Here is a 16,898-nt window from a genome sequence, read left to right as displayed (position 1 = left end):
TGACCGGTCTGCAAACCCTGTCTTATGAGGAAAGGTTGCAGGATTTGGGATTGCTTGGTTTGCAAAAGAGAAGACTGAGAGGAGACTTAATAGCTGTCTACAAATATCTAAAGGGCTGTCACTTTGTAGAAGGATCAACTTTATTCTCATTTGCACAAGGAAAGACTAGAAGCAATGGGATGAAACTGAATGGGAGGAGACACAGATTAGATATTATAAAAAACTTTTTGACAGTTAGAGTGATCAATGAGTGGAACAGGCTGCCACGAGAAGTGGTGAGTTCTCCTTCAATGGAAGTCTTCAAACAGAGGCTGGACAGACATCTGACTGGGATGATTTAGCGAATCCTGCTTTGAGCAGGGGGTTGGACTAGATGGCCCAGGAGGTCCCTTCCAACTCTATGATTCTATGATTCCTTTGCTTCTCATTTATGAAAGGCTTTTTTCTATCTTTACTTGACTTGAGCCCTGCCTCTAGGAGCCTGTTATGAACTGTTCTTGCCATGCACCACCCCAGCTGCCATTTGCCATTCCTTTTGTAGGTCACTTGATGTCATCCTGTGGTTGCTGAGTGACATTCAAATAAAATGATGGTCATCCCAGTCAGTGGAGAGTCATTTTTTCCCTCTGCTGGTCTGTAGCTTTGTTGTCCCCAATATCTGCTGCTTAAGAACTACTGATGGAGTCATTTTGACTCCTTTCGTTTTTTATTTCTCTTCTGTGACTACATTTTTCAGAATTCCGGCTTGAAACTCGGTGACTTTTCCTCAAATATGATGTGAAAAAAGATTTTGTGAGAATAAATAATTTTGGTGAAAAATTTGCGCGTTTTTTTCAAAATTTACCAAGAACTACTGAAGGGAGTCATTTTGACTCCCTACTATATTTTGAGGTCCTTTTGTCACTAAATGTTGTTATAAAGTTTTGTGCATAATTTTTTCACTCTGTCTTATTTACCCTGATGTTCATATAGATGTAGTTCAATTTACATGTCAACTTTTCACATTTTCCTTGTGTTTTACCTGCTTGTATTACTGTGTAATACTGAACAAAATAGCTTGTTTACTCTAGGCTCTTATCTTATCAGATTTGATGAGAAATCTACTCGATCGGAGAGACTGCAAACGGACAAGTTTGCTCTATTTTCTTCTGTGTGGGACAGGTTTATTGAAAATTGTATTGCGTGTTACAAACCTGGCCCATACATAACGGTGGATGAGCAACTTTTCCCAAGCAAAACTAGGTGTCCATTCACGCAGTACATGCCTTCCAAACCAGATAAATATGGCCACAAATATTGGCTAGCTGTTGATAAGGAGAGCAAATATCTGGCAAATGGCTTCCCTTATCTAGGCAAAAGATGACACACGCCGTGCTGAGGACCGTTTAGCTGACCATGTGGTAATGAAGTTATTGGACCCGTTTTTGAAAAAAGGTCGCAATGTTACAACCGATAATTATTTTACTTCAGTAAAATTAGCTAAACAGCTAAAAAGCAAAGGAACAACCATCGTGGGAACACTGAACAAGATAAGGCGAGAAGTGCCTAAAGAAATAAAATCCATGAAAGAGGAATTGTACAACACTAAAGTGTTTAGAAATGAAGACAATTTTACACTTACAGTATATCAAGGAAAGCCCAACAAAAATGTTGTCATTTTGAGTTCCGTTCATCCAGATGTTGTTGTTGCGTCTGATTCCGCTAAAAAAAACTCCAGAAACGGTAAAGTTTTACAATGAAACAAAATATGGAGTAGATGTAGTGGATCAGATGGCACGAAAATATACCACACGAACATGCACAAGGAGATGGCCTGTTCATGCATTTGAAAATGCCTTAGACTTTGCGGGTATAAATGCATGGATAATATTCAAGGAGATTACCCACCAAAAAATGTCACGCAAGGCATTTTTGCAAACGCTTGTGAGAGAGTTGAGTGGTCCTTATGTCACAGATAGGGAAAAGGGTTCCACGTCCCAAGTTTCTACATGCTCAGAAGTGATGGTTCAAACAAAATTTTGCCAGATCAAAAAAAAGTGCAAGAAAAATAGATCTGTCGGCAATTGTAAGACTTGTGGTAAGTCTTTGTGTGGGCAATGTACTGCCATAAATCAAAGGCAATGCCTAAAATGCGAAACACCAAATGTTTAGAAGGTGAATTCTGTGCCATATTTTCATTTTTATGCTCCTCCACCTACATTTTCTCTGCTTTTTGTTCTTCAGTTGTTGTTTATATGTGTGCACTTGAATAAAAAAAAATGTTTGAAAAACGTCTATTATAATTATTGTTATTTTCTGTAGAAAAATAAGAAAAGCAGAAAAAAAACAATCAAAAGCATTACTGTTGGATCTCACAATAATAATACATTACAAAAAATATAATTATTAATAAATAACCACAAATGAAACTCTAAAAATAAACGAAAACAAGCAAGGAGTCAAAATGACTCCTTTCAGTAGTTCTAGGCGGGGTCACGAGTCCAGTAGTCCTAGTGTTAACATCATTGTAAAGGACTGCCATCTTAGAAATTTTAAGGATGGAGGCAACATGATGCTCTCGGTATCCTTCTGCTAATAAAGCCAGAATTGACCCCTTCTTTTCCTCACTCAAGACTTTTCTTTTCAACTCCTTTGGCATGGTGATAGGCGTCGGGTTCCTGCCTCTGCACAGGCGGTAACTTGAGCCTTGCCTTCTGCGGTCTCCAATTCCTCTCCAGCGGGAGAGGAGGCTGCTCAGCAGAGATGTCGGTCCCAGTGCCTTGCCCAGGCTAATGCTTGGCGTCTGGTTGATCCTCCTGGCTCTGCTGTTGTATTATGCGTGAGTCAGCGGCAAGCAGATGCTCCTGTTTTTCCCCTACTGAGCATGCCCGTGGGATGACCTCACATTGGAGGTCGGAGGTCACATGTGCAGGTCCCGTTCCTGCTCGGATTGGCCCACTGGGAAGGTTCCGGAAGGACGCCGCTCGAGTGCTAGTATAGACAGTTATTACAACGTGTGTGTGATGATGGTTTAATGAAACCGGTGAATGACTCATCATGAAACCCTTCCCTTTGATATGCATGTTGTAGGGTTATCTTAGTCTGAGTCAGCACCTTGTAGTAGCTAAGCCTAGTGACACAGTGCTTCCAAGTCACAGCACCTCTCTCAGCACCATATTGAGCCATCCAGCACAAGGCATTTAAGTGGCTGCATCTACCAGTGTGGCGCCGTGAGCAAGTCTAGCGCTTTCCTTACCCTGTCAGGGTGACTAGTGGCTTTTCCGCCAGAGCGGTGCAGTGCACACTGGTGCATTATTTCTCCGTTTCTCTCTTGCTGGCTCCGCTGGAGTGGCGCCGAGCGCTAGTGGACTAGAGGGACTCTAACCCCATATCCTTGTTGCAGATTCCTGTGTCTGTATACTAGCGCTCATCCGGCCGAGCCCTGTGAGCTTAACAGGCTTCGGCATTTACATTGTGCAGCATCGTGGTTCTGTGAATCAACAGAACTCGCTCCTGTGCACACCTGGTGACTCTACCCAGCGCGTGTTCATTTATTATTTGCCGTATAACCTCCGCCATTACCCAGCAGCAGTTCTATATCTCTGCACGGTGGACCCTAGGCTGAGAACGCACCTCATTATCATCTTTATTATTTTGTGCGTTCCGCCAGCCTAACACATGGTTAAAAGTTATTTTTTCCTTCCTATTCCTTTTGGGTTATTACTAGCACTTGTTTTGCCATCCAGCTTGTCCTATTGCAAGAGAATTGTGAACACCACAGAAGGGTTTTTTTGTACTTTTCTTCATTAAATAAGATTTGGTTCAGGTGATCACCTAATCAGAAGCACATTAAGTGGAATGAGGTGTACTCTGGTTGGAATTTAATTGAAACTGGAATGGAATGGCTGTCAGACATGGAGAGAACCGGATTTTTATAAAACTGTGCAGTGGTCTCTTAATTTTTCCCAGAGCTGTATTTTAAAGTCAGGTTCCTTACTCTATGCCATTAATAGCAGAAGACTTGTTTGTGGCCTATGGATCAGGCCTCTATAGCACACTAGATGCGACAATCTATTATAAAGTCAGGTCTCCTACTGTATGATGTGGGATACAGCATAGTAACATAGTTATTAAGGTTGAAGGAAGACTTTAGTTCAACCCATATCCTATTCTAACTTGCCCTAACATGTTGATCCAGAGGAAGGCAAAAAAACCCATGTTGCAAACAGTAAGCTTCACATTGGGGAAAAAAATTCCTTCCCGACTCCACATATGGCAATCAGACTAGCTCCCTGGATCAACGCAATATTAAGGAAACTAGTGTCTATTACCTGTTATATTATACTTAGGGATGAGCGAGTATACTCGTTAGGATTTGGTACTTGGCGAGTAATGAGGTACTTGCGGTCCCCGAGTCCTAGCGAGTAAATTTACTACTTTCCCATCATCTGCTAATGCTGTCACTGTAGCGGGCATAGCCGGATGGGACAAGTAGTTCCATCTGAAGATGCCCGCACAGGCCCCGCACACACACACATAGCCCCACAGACCCCTGCACACATTCTCCATGCACACATAGTCTCCGTCCACACACATTCTCTGCCCATTACTTGCATTTCCCATAGACTTACATTGGACTCACTACTCGTTACGAGTACCTGAGTATTAGGAGCTAATCATAACGAGTACAGCGAGTCCAAGTATTTCACTACTCACTCATCCCTAATTATACTTTTCAAGAAAGGCATCCAGACTCTTCTTAAATTGTAGTAGGGAATCACTCATTACAACATCATATGGCAGAGAGTTCCATAGTCTCACTGCTCTTACAGAAAAGAATCCGCGTCTGTGAGTATGCTTAAACCTTCTTTCCTCCAGACATAGAGGATGCCCCCTTGTCCCCGTCACAGGTCTAAGAGTAAAAAGATCATTAGTAAGGTCTTTGTACTGTCCCCACATATATTTATACATTGTAATAAGATCACCCCTTAGCCTTCAATTATACAAACTAAATAACCCCAAGTGTAATAACCTGTCTTGGTATTGCAGACCCCCTAGTTCCCTAATAACCTTGGTCGCTCTTCTCTGCACCCGCTCCAGTTCAGCTATGTCTTTCTTATACACCGGAGACCAGAACTGTACACAGTATTCTAAGTATGGTCGCACTAGTGACTTATATAGAGGTAAAATTATGTTCTCCTCATGAGCATCTATGCCTCTTTTAATGCATCCCATTATTTTATTTGAATTTGTAGCAGTGGCCTGACACTGGCCACTAAATGTGAGGTTGTCATCCACCCATACACCCAGATGTAAAATTGCCCTCCTCTGTATTGATTACCCTGCAGAGTTTAGTGTCTTCTGCAAATATTGAAATTCTGCTCTCTATGCACCTTACAAGGTCATTAATAAATATGTTAAAAAGAAGCGGGCCCAAAACTGACCCCTGTGGTACCCCACTGCTAACCGTGACCCAGTCCGAGTGTGCTCCATTAATAACCACCCTTTGTTTCTTATCCTGGAGCAAGCTCTTAACCCACTTACACATATTTTCCCCTATCCTCATTGTTCTCATTTTATGTATTAACCTTTTGTGTGGCACCGCATCAAAAGCTTTTGAAAAGTCCATGTACACCACGTCCACTGCATTTCCTTGGTCCAGTCCGGACCTTACCTCTTCATAAAAGCTTATCAGATTAGTCTGACAGGAACGGTCCCTTGTAAACCCATGTTGATATTGGGTCATGAGGTTATTCTTCTTCAGATACTCCCGTACAGTATCTCTTAGAAAACTCTCCAGGATTTTACCCACAGTTGAGGTTATGCTTACTGGCCCATAATTTCCAAGTTCAGTTTTGTCCCCTTTTTGAATATTTACTATCCGCCAGACATGTGGTACAGACCCTGTTATTTTGGAATCTTTAAAGATTAAAAGTAATGGTCTATCTATGACTGTACTTAATTCCTGCAGTACTCGGGGGTGTATCCCATCCGGGCTCGGGGATTTGTCAATTTTAGTGATTTTTAGACTTCCTGCTGGGTGAAGCAGGTGACATTTAATGGAGAATTTTTATCCCTGATCATGTTGTCCATCATGGGATTTTCTTGTGTAAATACTGTTGAAAAAAAGTCATTTAGCATATTGGCTTTTTCTTCATCCTCATCCACCATTTCACCCAGACTATTTTTAAGGGGGCCAACACTATCATTTTTTAGCTTCTTACTATTTATGTAGTTAAAGAATATTTTGGGATTATTTTTACTTTCTCTGGCAATGAGTCTCTCTGTCTCAATCTTTGCTGTCTTGATTTGCTTTTTACAGAATTTATTTAATCTTCTGTATTTAGTTAATGCCTCATCACGACCTACTTGCTTTAATTCTCTAAATGCTTTATTTTTATCTCTTATTGCTCCCCTTACAGCTCTATTTAGCCATAGTGGTTTCCTCCTCTTTCTCGCATGTTTATTCCCATACGGTATATATTGTGCACAGATCCTATTCAGGAGGATAATAAACGTCTCCCACTTTCTTTGTGTATTTTTATGTCTCAGGATATCGTCCCAGTTAATTGCACCAAGATCATCTCTCATCCGTTGGAAATTTGCCTTCCTGAAGTTTAGTGTCCTTGTAACCCCTCTACTACACATCTTATTAAAGGATACATGAAAACTTATTAATTTGTGATCACTATTCCCCAAGTGACCCCCAACCCTTACATTTGATATGCGGTCTGGCCTGTTGGTGAATATTAGGTCTAGCAGTGCCCCCCTCTTGTTGGGTCCTGAACCAGTTGTGAAAGGTAATTGTCTCTCATAGTGGTCAGACACCTATGACCTATGCTGGAAGTGCAGGTTTCGGTTCCCCAATGTATTTCAGGGTAGTTGAAGTCCCCCATAATAATGACTTCTCCTTGAGTCGCTGCTTCATCTATTTGCTTTATGAGGATATGCACTTCCAGAAAAAAACAGGCTGTTTAAATTTTTTTCACTAGCTACATGTGAATTAGAATGCTATACTCCTGCATGAAGCACAATAGAAGTGCAGTGTACAACACATTTGTAGGACATCACGTGCCCTGCTCGCTTTGTCTGTGGACCTCATAATGGAAAAAAAAAAAAACTGGAAGCTAAATTTTACAGCCACACTGGACACTATCTAGCTACACTATCTGACTGATATACAACCACCTAGCTAACTAGCTAAAATCTTGCTTCTAATAGTGCCAGTGTCAGGAGCAGCCTCTCTGCCCTGTTACAGTGTCAAAATGGCGCTAAAACAAGATGTCCACTCTTTATATGGAGAGGGACGTGATTTCAGCAGCCAATGTCACAAGCAGTTGTGTCAGGACATTGTGGGTGTTTCCTGCGCCCTGATTGGCTAGCTGCAATGTGTAGGGGAAAAAAAGACTGCTTACAAGATCGCCGCACGTCTGAGTTCTGCAATCCCCCTCCCCTCATCAAATACGTGTCCCACTCTCATGATTCACCAACATTATTATTGCTAAAGTGCTGAAAATACTTTGGTGGCAAAGTAAATATTTTCCCTCACTTTTACCGAATGTTACAAATTTTTCCTGATTTTATAAAATTTTGCTCGGGTTTCCGTTCACAAATCCAAATGTGCCATATTTGTGCTGAATTTGTGTTAGGCGATTGTGTTATGAACAAATTCGCTCATCACTAGTGATAGTGACCAAAATTTTAAATTATAGGTTGAAAAGACATTGAAAAGTCATTATCTAAAACAGCTATGTAGGAGGCTAAAAACTAGGTGAAGTATAGTGAAATCCTGCTACTATGTCTCTTCCAGAGTGTATCGCAGTGCCTCAGTCTAATTTTTGGCAGCCCTTGCACATAGTGCAACGTCTTTACTAGTATAAGAGGCCCACTCCTTCCAAATGGTGAAAAAATGTTTCCTGAGGCCCTCCTCTAAGTTTCTTCCAGGGTGTACCGCAATCCCACATTTGAATTTTTTCTTGGCATTGCACTAAGTTTATAGGCTTTTTCATTGTAGGACTCCCACTGGTTTTAAAATTTTCTTTCTGGGGGGCATGGCTTGCTGATGGCAGGATAGGGCTAAGTTCACACTTGCGTATGGCAGGTCTGCATATCGCTGCGTACGTCCTCTCTTAAGCTCCACCCACACTCCACCTACTTCTCTATGAGTCCTGTGTTTCCCTGCGTACCTGTCTTTAACATTGGGCACGCAGGGACATGCATTGTATGCAGATGCGTCCGCATGAGGCATTTTGTCGTGCCCGCCAAATGCACAGAAATGCAACATGATGCTTTCCCGTGCAGTAGGCAGACACGTCAAAACGCCACATGTGGTCCTAAATCACCTTCAGTGTTAAGACAAAGAGACATTATCTGCAGAGTTCATTTTTTTTCACAGTAAATGAGAACATTCTACAGTCTGTAAGAGCCAAACAAAATCAAAAAGTTTATGGATTGTGATGTTCAGATTCTTCGAGAACTTGCATGTCGCACTCTCCAGCTCCGCAGAGCATTGTTCCCTCTCACCCAAGCTCTCAGGGAGCAAGGGATCATATACCATTGGGGTTTCCCATTTCAACTATGGGCCAGAAAAGATGGACTGTCTGCAGTATTCAAGAATCTGGGGGATCTCCCAAAATTTTTGCCAACATTTAATTTGCCGCAGATTTCCATTCCAGTCTGGCCAACATTATCTTTGCTTCCTCCGTTGGTCCCAAAGGATGAATGGGAAACAGCTTCATCCTCAGGTTCGCATAGCATGTCTCGCCATAAGTAACGACTGGAGAATCTGATTGTCTGGACGGGGGTAGGTGACCTTTGGCTGCACACGGCTATCACATGTGCAGGGGGCTTATCTTAGTTATCCCACCGCTGCCAACAATGTGATGAAAACAGCAAGCTAGTCTTGCCCTAACAATTTACCGCAGGGAAGTTTATTTTGGTTATCTCACCGCTGCCACTCTGTATCACAAGTTGCCGGGATTTATGTATATCCCATGTTTCAGTTCCACTTTGGAATTGACAGCTCTCTGGCACCCCCTTACCCTCAGGTCAGTCAGGGAACTACACCTAGGATAATTAGTCACCGGACGGGCTACTTGTTGTGCATTGACTTTTAGGCCGGTGCAGTGAGGGAATTATAACTAGTCCTTGCCGCAGTCAGACAAATCAGCTTATAAAACCCCTTTCTGTCACTTATATTTTAAATTAATAGAGGGATTCGAAGCCAACCCAACTCAGTAGCGTAATTAGCTTATAGACACGTGAATTTGTCACAGAGCAAGGAGACAGACTTAATAAATTTTATAGTTTATTCCCAAAAGATGGACAGTGTTTACAGAAGATAAAATATTTTACAATGGGAGACACATAAAACATGCACAATGCAACTGCAAATAAAAGCAGAGATAAACTTATTGCTTAGATCATTTCAGGCAGAACCATGTGGGGAGGAGGAGCCAGATATCATAATTCAAGAATGAGGACTTGTGGCAACAGCTTCCAGGCAGCAACTAACTGGGGGGCTCAGTTGCAGACTTATAAGTCTGGGCTTGGGAAAACACCAAAGGGGCTGGCTTGTGACAGTCCTCCCCCCTGCTCTCGCAGTTACAATCTGGCTAAAAAACTTATCATAATCATAACTCACAGAGGGTACCTCGTATAGAAACGCTCATAGTATCATCTTTGCCAGCTTGTGGCTGGCATTCATCCAAAGCCAAACTCGAACTAGTTATTTCACCTCATTCAGGAGAAATCTGTGGTATCTGATCAGGAGGGACCAGCGCTGCAGTGCAGATCCTCTGGGACTGATGGTGTGTTGCAGCAGTGTTGGAATAGCTCTCTGCAGGCAGTGCTTTTGTCCCAGGACAGTGGTGATGGGTTAAGGATGCAATGGTTACTGATGGTAGCTGTTGCAGTGTTGAGTGAGTGGTGAGGCAAGAATTCAAAGGACACAGTGGGGTTCAGTTCGAAAGCTTTACACACAGTTCTGGTGCACACAGATGCTCGCTTGGTGCCATGTTCTTCAGGTTAGGGGCTCAGTCAACTCTCAGGCAGATAAAATTTACCTTTCCAGCATTCCCTTTCAGTATGTGCCTTCCCTGGCCGTCTCACAGTGCTGCTTTCCACTTTTCCTTCCATCACCTCACAGTCAGTGTCCCAGGCCAGCTGTCGTGAATCCTGTCGAGCAACATGACCCACAACATTTCCTTGATCCTTTCTGGCTGCCTTTCCAGAGATGATGATGTTATGGAAATTTGGTTAGGATATATCTTTCTCTGTGTGCTGCGGCCTGTCCTAATTAGACAGAGTGTTTTTGAGCGCTCAAGAAAGAATTAAACTGTACACACACATGACAGAAAACATTCCATCAATTCTCTGATGCTTTATTGTACATACATATATTTATTGATGCATATATAAAGGAGTGGTTAGTTAATTAACATAAGCTTGAGCTTCCATCTTATTGACCGGTTTGAGTATATGAACGTATATGGAAGTTTCTAACAAAAGTGTGATTTAGCAATAAATGATTTACTGTAGCCATTTTCCTGCCATTCAGCAAAAATCGAGATATCAACTTGGACATCTGGTGCTACTTCCTCTTTTCCCATCAAGAGAAAACCAGACAGGCCTAAATACATCTGCACTCACCAGGGTGCAGCGGACCCAGGTAAAATGGCAACTGCACAGGTGCAATAATACCAAATGAAATAGCCAACCTACAATCAGGGATTGGCCATGTGGTACACCAGTGCAAAAAAATAATCCGCATGTGGCAGTGTTCACACAGGGAATGCAGGGCTTCTGGTTCCCAGCCTCTTAGTAACACCATAACACCTCTTTTCCCATGTCTAGCAAATATTTCACAAGATAGTCTGGGTCTTGCTAGCTGGCTCATGGGGTCAGTAGGTCATTCTCAGCAATTGATTACAAAGTTCATGTTAGCTGTGATTATATTTGAGTATATATCAGTATATAGCAATATGCATGCAATATGTATGCAAGTGAGATCTACATGAAATACATATATATTTCCATCACAATCCCCCCTTAGATATCACTTGCCCTAATCTTGCTAATATCCCAAAGCACTGCAAATCTTTTATGCTGCTAGTGGGCTGACGCATGCCTAGTGCATACACCCCCCTCTGTACAGACTATTCGCAAATGAGCGGTCAGGAGATCTGTCCCTAATGGGGGTACAGTGCAATCATAGTCTCGTATTCGATGGCATGCTCTGGCAGGGGTGTGTACTCTTCATAACGCAGTTCTGGCAGTTCGGCGAGGTTGTCAGGCAGGTGAGGCGGGATATCGATCCGGACAGGTGAAGCATCCAAGGCAGTGAGTGGCATAAGATTTGTTATCTCATGTACAGTTTGTTCCATCATCCTGCAGATACAAGGGATAACACAGCAGCCAGCAATTATCATAACAATGAATACCATCAGTATGGCTGCCCCAACCTGTGCTAGCATTCTCTGCCACCCACTCATCCACCCAAAGTATTGGTCCCAAGGATCAGTGACTCCTGAGTTTTGTTTCAATTCCTCAGTTAACTCAGTGAGTTTTAGTATTGCCACCATGACATTACCATTTGGACCAGTGTTGTCTGGAATAAGGTGCAACATGTATCTTTGATCACCTTACAAACACCTCCTTTCTAGTGGGGCCTAACTGGTCTGCTAGACCCTTCAAAGCGTCTCGGGTGTAGTTAACAAATCTCTGCTGATTATAGTAGATGTAATTTATCCAATCTACATTTTTGTTTACAGTTATTATTGGCAGTGGTGACTGAAATCCTACCATATCCTGGTCTCTGGCCTTGTATTTGTAGGGGAAGTGGACTGACGTACGGACCTGTCTGTAGTGGGAAGATAAAGGTATAGTGTGTTTTAGGTGGACTGTTGTATTGAAAGAAGGGAGACAGCTGGAGATAGTGGAGATGGGTGTAATACTGAAGTTTGGCCACAAGATGGGAGTAGTGAGTAGTGAGACAAGGACTTGACATCAGCTTAGAGCTACGAAAATGCACAGTCATGGGGCGCGGGGATACAGGAACTCTAGAGGGGAATTCCCAGTGAGAGAGGGGATATAAGGAGAGAGAGAGTTCCAGAAGAATCAGTCCAGGGAGAGGAGCTCAGGACAGAAGACTGAAGGAAGAGATGGAAGAATCTCTAGGATGGACTGACAACGGAGACAGTCAGGGGGTGGCCCTGATAGGAGAAGCCGCAGATGGAGAGACAAGAGAAGCCACAGACGGAGAGACAAGAGAAGCCACAGACAGAGAGCACCTGGGGGTACCACAAGACGGATGGACTCGGGCAGGCGAAGCGCTGTAGTGGTAGGCCTAAGGCAGCTGCAGTGAAAGAGCCACGAGGACCGTCATACAGAAGTAAGGAGAAAGCGAAGGTACCCGGGTCTGTGTGCAGAGTGTCTAGCTGCTGCTGTATGTTGCTGTGGGTCATCAAGAGGACGGCCAATAAAGAGGACCTGTTGGACACACTTCAGCCTCCGTCTCTGTCTGTTCGCGGCGGTAAGATGACCACCCCCCAGTCGGCTCACATACCTACATTTGGCGTAGTCGGCAGGATCCATGCCACAAATACTCCATCTTCTGCGGTAGGCCTGCCTTGAAGATCCAAAGGACCCAAGCTGAACGGGTTGAAGATTTTTCCCTGTGGATTACAAAATTGGACTGTGATCAGGATTGCTGGCTGTTATCAGGTGGTTCCAGAGCGGAAAAGAACTTTGCAGGATGGCGGTGGCGTATAAGCGCACAAAAGAATCAGTCACATTGGACTACCAGGAGCAGCCGCTGGAGGAGCCATTGCCGACCATCCCTGTGGAACCATCGGGCCTGGAAGCTGGTCCTGCCGGATGGTGGGATGAAGAGCAGCAGCGGGCACCAGACAACGGGAGCGGGAGCTACGGAGGAGCAGCGGAGACCAGCAACACCCCGGACTGACCACTGGGAGAGCGGTGGAACAGCCTGCAGGAAGCCGCGGCACCGGGAAAGGTGAGAGTACCTCTGGCGCAGCTGGTGGCGCCGCAGGCAGGTCCCGCCCCCACATCCCAAGCACGAGACAGACCCCAGGGCCTCGACACCTGCCCTCGGCCTCCCTGCTTGGTCTCCTGCTCTCCAGCGACCCCGGCTCCAGATTACTCTGCAGCCCCTGCCGGGCTGACCGACGCCTCCACCAACGACCCCCAGCCACCCCGCCCGGCGGCACCTTGTTCCGTGTTGCCGGTGCGGAACGGACTCGTGGCTGCCCCTGCCGCACTCCATCTCCCGGCGGCGGCCTATCCACCGGGGCCTGCCGCCACTCCAGCCCCACTCCAGATCGCTGCAGCGGTCGAGCCGCCAGCCTTCGCGGCCTACTCACCGGCATCCGCGGCCGCCGCTGCTCCATCCTCGGCTGCGGCCTACTCTGTGGCTGCCGCTACATCATCCTCGGCCTTGGCTGCGGCCGACTTGCCTGGGACCTCTGCCGCCTTTGCCCCGTTCCTGACCCTGGTGGCGGCCTACTCACCGGCACCAGTGGCTGCCCCTGCCGCACTCCAGATCGCGGCTGTGGCCTGGCCACCAGGCTCCACCCCCTCTGCAGAGCCAACTGTCGCTTACATTGTCGGGCCCCAGCTTCCCTGCTCCACCCACCTTTCGTGTCTACCTCTTTCCTCATAGACTGTAAGCTGGCGAGCAGGGCCCTCATTCCTCTTGGTATTTGTTTTAATCTATGTGATTATTGTTATGCTGTAATGTCTATTGTCTATACAAATCCCCTCTGAAATGTAAAGTGCTGCGGAATATGTCGGCGCTATAGAAATAAAATTTATTATTATTTATTATTTTTATTGTCGGTCGGCGTCCCCGGCCCCCCCGCCTGCAGGTGGAGCTGCAGTAGCTGGGAGCCGAATGGAGCGGAGCCACCACATTGCTGGAGATGAGCACGCCCATGCCACCACCGGTGGTGAACTGCTGGACCCCGATGCTGTCCCCCAGTGGGAACGCGGGGTCTGGAGCCCCTGTCACTGGACATCCACGCCGGGCATCCCTGGGGGTCATTGGACCCTGCAGAGAGGGTGCCAATCCATGCGCAGGGGTGACTGAGGCCTTCCCTGCCCCTGAGACTTGTCCGCTGTACAAAGACACTGCGGTTGCGGAGCTCTCTTCAGCCCGTGCCAGGGCCTGGCTGCTAAGTTAAGAGAGGGCGCAAGATGCATGCCGTGGAACTATCTTTGGCCCCTTTTTCCCTTTTGATGCATCTTTCAGGAGGGAGATGTACTCCTGGGCCCTAGGCATTAAGGACACTCAGGTCCTTGGGACAGTCAAGACATCTCGAGGACTTCAATGCTGTGGAGTTCCCTTGCTGTTGGCAAAACATTGGCCATCAGGAGGTGGTCTTGAATATCCTTAAAAATGGACTAGCGGGACTGCTGGGCGCTGTTGCGCAGCATGGGGACTGTTCTGTGTCCCCTCGGGGTAAAAAACCCTACCCTTGATGCAGTGGGGATGTGTGGAGGTGCTGTTTGCAAAGGAAGGGGGTGCCCCACTGTTTAAAAGTATTGTTGAAGAATATTTAAAAAAATGCATCATGAAGCAGTATGATAATGATGTGCAGTTTGATAAGATTGTAGGAATGATGTCCGTGAAGTAACGGAGAAAGTGACTAGTTTAAATGGTTAAAACTACAAAGGAAAAAAAATGTTTTGATAATGTTTGAAATGATGCATAATGATGCTGGTGAATATAGAGATAATGGAGAAAGAGTGAATAATTTCATATAAAGAGTAGTTTTTAGTAAATAGGTAATGGAACTAGTGCGTAGTTTAAGTGTAAGTACGATAATTAAGGTAATATGTTGTAAGAAACAGGGTTAATGTTATACTCGTCAAAAATAGTATATGAGGAGTAGTGTATATTGAAACTATGTATCGTATGTATAATGAGTTTAAGAACATTATACAAAAATGAAAATGTTCAACAGGTCCCGGGTACTAAGAGTGAAGAGAAAAACGCCAACCACAACTTACTTAATTTGACAGGACAAACAGACAGGTGGAATGGAAACAGACAGTGGTCCCTAGGTCAATTCCCCAGTACCAGAAATAAACACCCCAAAGCAAAGTAGGGAAGCGGTCTGTGACCTGGTAGGCGACGGCCTCGGTCATTGAGCCCCAAATTGAAGAATGTTGCAGAATGAGAGAAAAGTGGGAGGAACGCACCCACAGAGATGCCCGGGGGGACCTGGCCCAACAAGTGGGAATTGCTTGACAAACGGCTAGACAGAAAGACGGTGGTAAAGCTTCAGAACGACAAAGAAAAAGAACAAAATTGTCAGGGACGACAATGGACAAAGGAAGGGGAGTGTAGGGGAAGTGGACTGACATACGGACCTGTCTGTAGTGGGAAGATAAAGGTATAGTGTGTTTTAGGTGGACTGTTGTATTGAAAGAAGGGTGACAGCTGGAGATAGTGGAAATGGGTGTAATACTGAAGTTTGGCCACAAGATGGGAGTAGTGAGTAGTGAGACAAGGACTTGACATTGGCTTAGAGCTACGAAAATGCACAGTCATGGGGGGCAGGGTTACAGGAACTCTAGAGGGGAATTCCCAGTGAGAGAGGGGATATAAGGAGAGAGAGAGTTCCAGAAGAATCAGTCCAGGGAGAGGAGCTCAGGAGAGAAGACTGAAGGAAGAGACGGAAGAAGCTCTAGGAAGGACTGACAACAGAGACAGTCAGGGGGTGGCCCTGATAGGAGAAGCTGCAGATGGAGAGACAAGAGAAGCCACAGACGGAGAGCGCCTGGGGGTACCACAAGACGGACGGACTCGGGCAGGTGAAGCACTGTAGTGGTAGGCCTAGGGCAGCTGCAGTGAAAGAGCCATGAGGACCGTCATACAGAAGTAAGGAGGAAGCAACGGTACCCGGGCCTGTGTGCAAAGAGTGCTTAGCTGCTTCTGTATGTTGCTGCGGGTCGTCAAGAGGACGGCCAATAAAGAGGACCTGTTGGGCGCACTTCAGTCTCCATCTCTGTCTGTTCGTGGCGATAAGAGGACCACCCCCCAGTCGGCTCACGTACCTACATTTTCATCATGTACCCCCCTAGGTACACCTATGGTGTCTATGTATGCATGTGGCTCAAAACTGCCTTTTGGGACATTTTCCCTTTTTGGTCTTTTTCCCCTGGCTCTGGGCATAGACACGTGTGTAAGGAAAAAAGTGGAAGGGCATCAGGATTTTTGCCAGGGCACATTGGCCTACCCAAACACCTTCTAGTCTACTACGTTTTTTTATGTCACCACAGATCCAATATATGTCACCCAGGGAAACCACATGATTGACCAGGTTTACAGTGGTGGTACTAAATTCTGAGCAAAACCCCTAGGTAAAGTTCTTCACATTTCTGCCAATTCCTGTGTGTGTTTAACAGATGTAAGCACCATGGTAGATTGTTATCCCTGTCCCGGGGGTATATCTTTAACCATGAGTGGGTACTTAGATTTCCAGTTTTCGCAGGATGTGGAGTCAGAGGAGTTGGTGTATATACTGAGGAAGCAGGCCTGTTGAGACTCTGGGATATTAAGTGGCACTGTGCCTAGGTGGGGTCTGGCACCAGCACATGCAAAACAGAAGCTCCCATTTTGCTATTGGGCCATATACTTCACCCATTCTAGCCAGTAGTTGGTTTCAGCAAACCCTGTCTCCAGTGCTAGAGTCTCCTCATAAGTTGGATCTATCAACATTCTCATGTTACTGGGGGCCTTTTGGGGAATCTTGGGTTTGTCAGCTATGTTTGCCAGTCTGAATTTTCCCAAGTAATGTGTGGGAGGATTATGCTCATCTGACGACCAGATACTGCTTTATATATATACCTGCATCGTCAGGGGAGGGATTTTCAATGCTGCGCATGAATCGGTT

General features: G+C 45.3%; 1 protein-coding gene and 1 long non-coding RNA gene across 4 annotated transcripts in view; one reads left to right on the top strand and one right to left on the bottom strand.

The window, feature by feature from the left end:
- The window catches only part of LOC141050268 (sulfotransferase 2B1-like), a 294,093-nt gene that overhangs the window by 167,602 nt on the left and 109,593 nt on the right, over nt 1–16,898 (top strand). The window lies entirely within an intron of this gene.
- LOC141050270 (uncharacterized) lies at nt 9,270–12,902 on the bottom strand. Its single transcript, XR_012220507.1, has 2 exons — nt 12,545–12,902; nt 9,270–11,367 (listed from the first exon to the last, which is right to left on the bottom strand). It is a non-coding gene; the product is annotated as an uncharacterized lncRNA (long non-coding RNA).

Source organism: Dendrobates tinctorius, unplaced genomic scaffold (assembly GCF_039654945.1).
Source record: "Dendrobates tinctorius isolate UK_male_01 unplaced genomic scaffold, ASM3965494v1 ptg000151l, whole genome shotgun sequence".
Taxonomy (NCBI): domain Eukaryota; kingdom Metazoa; phylum Chordata; class Amphibia; order Anura; family Dendrobatidae; genus Dendrobates; species Dendrobates tinctorius.
The sequence above is the reverse complement of the archived record's forward strand: the minus strand, read 5'-3'. Positions and strand labels throughout refer to the sequence as shown.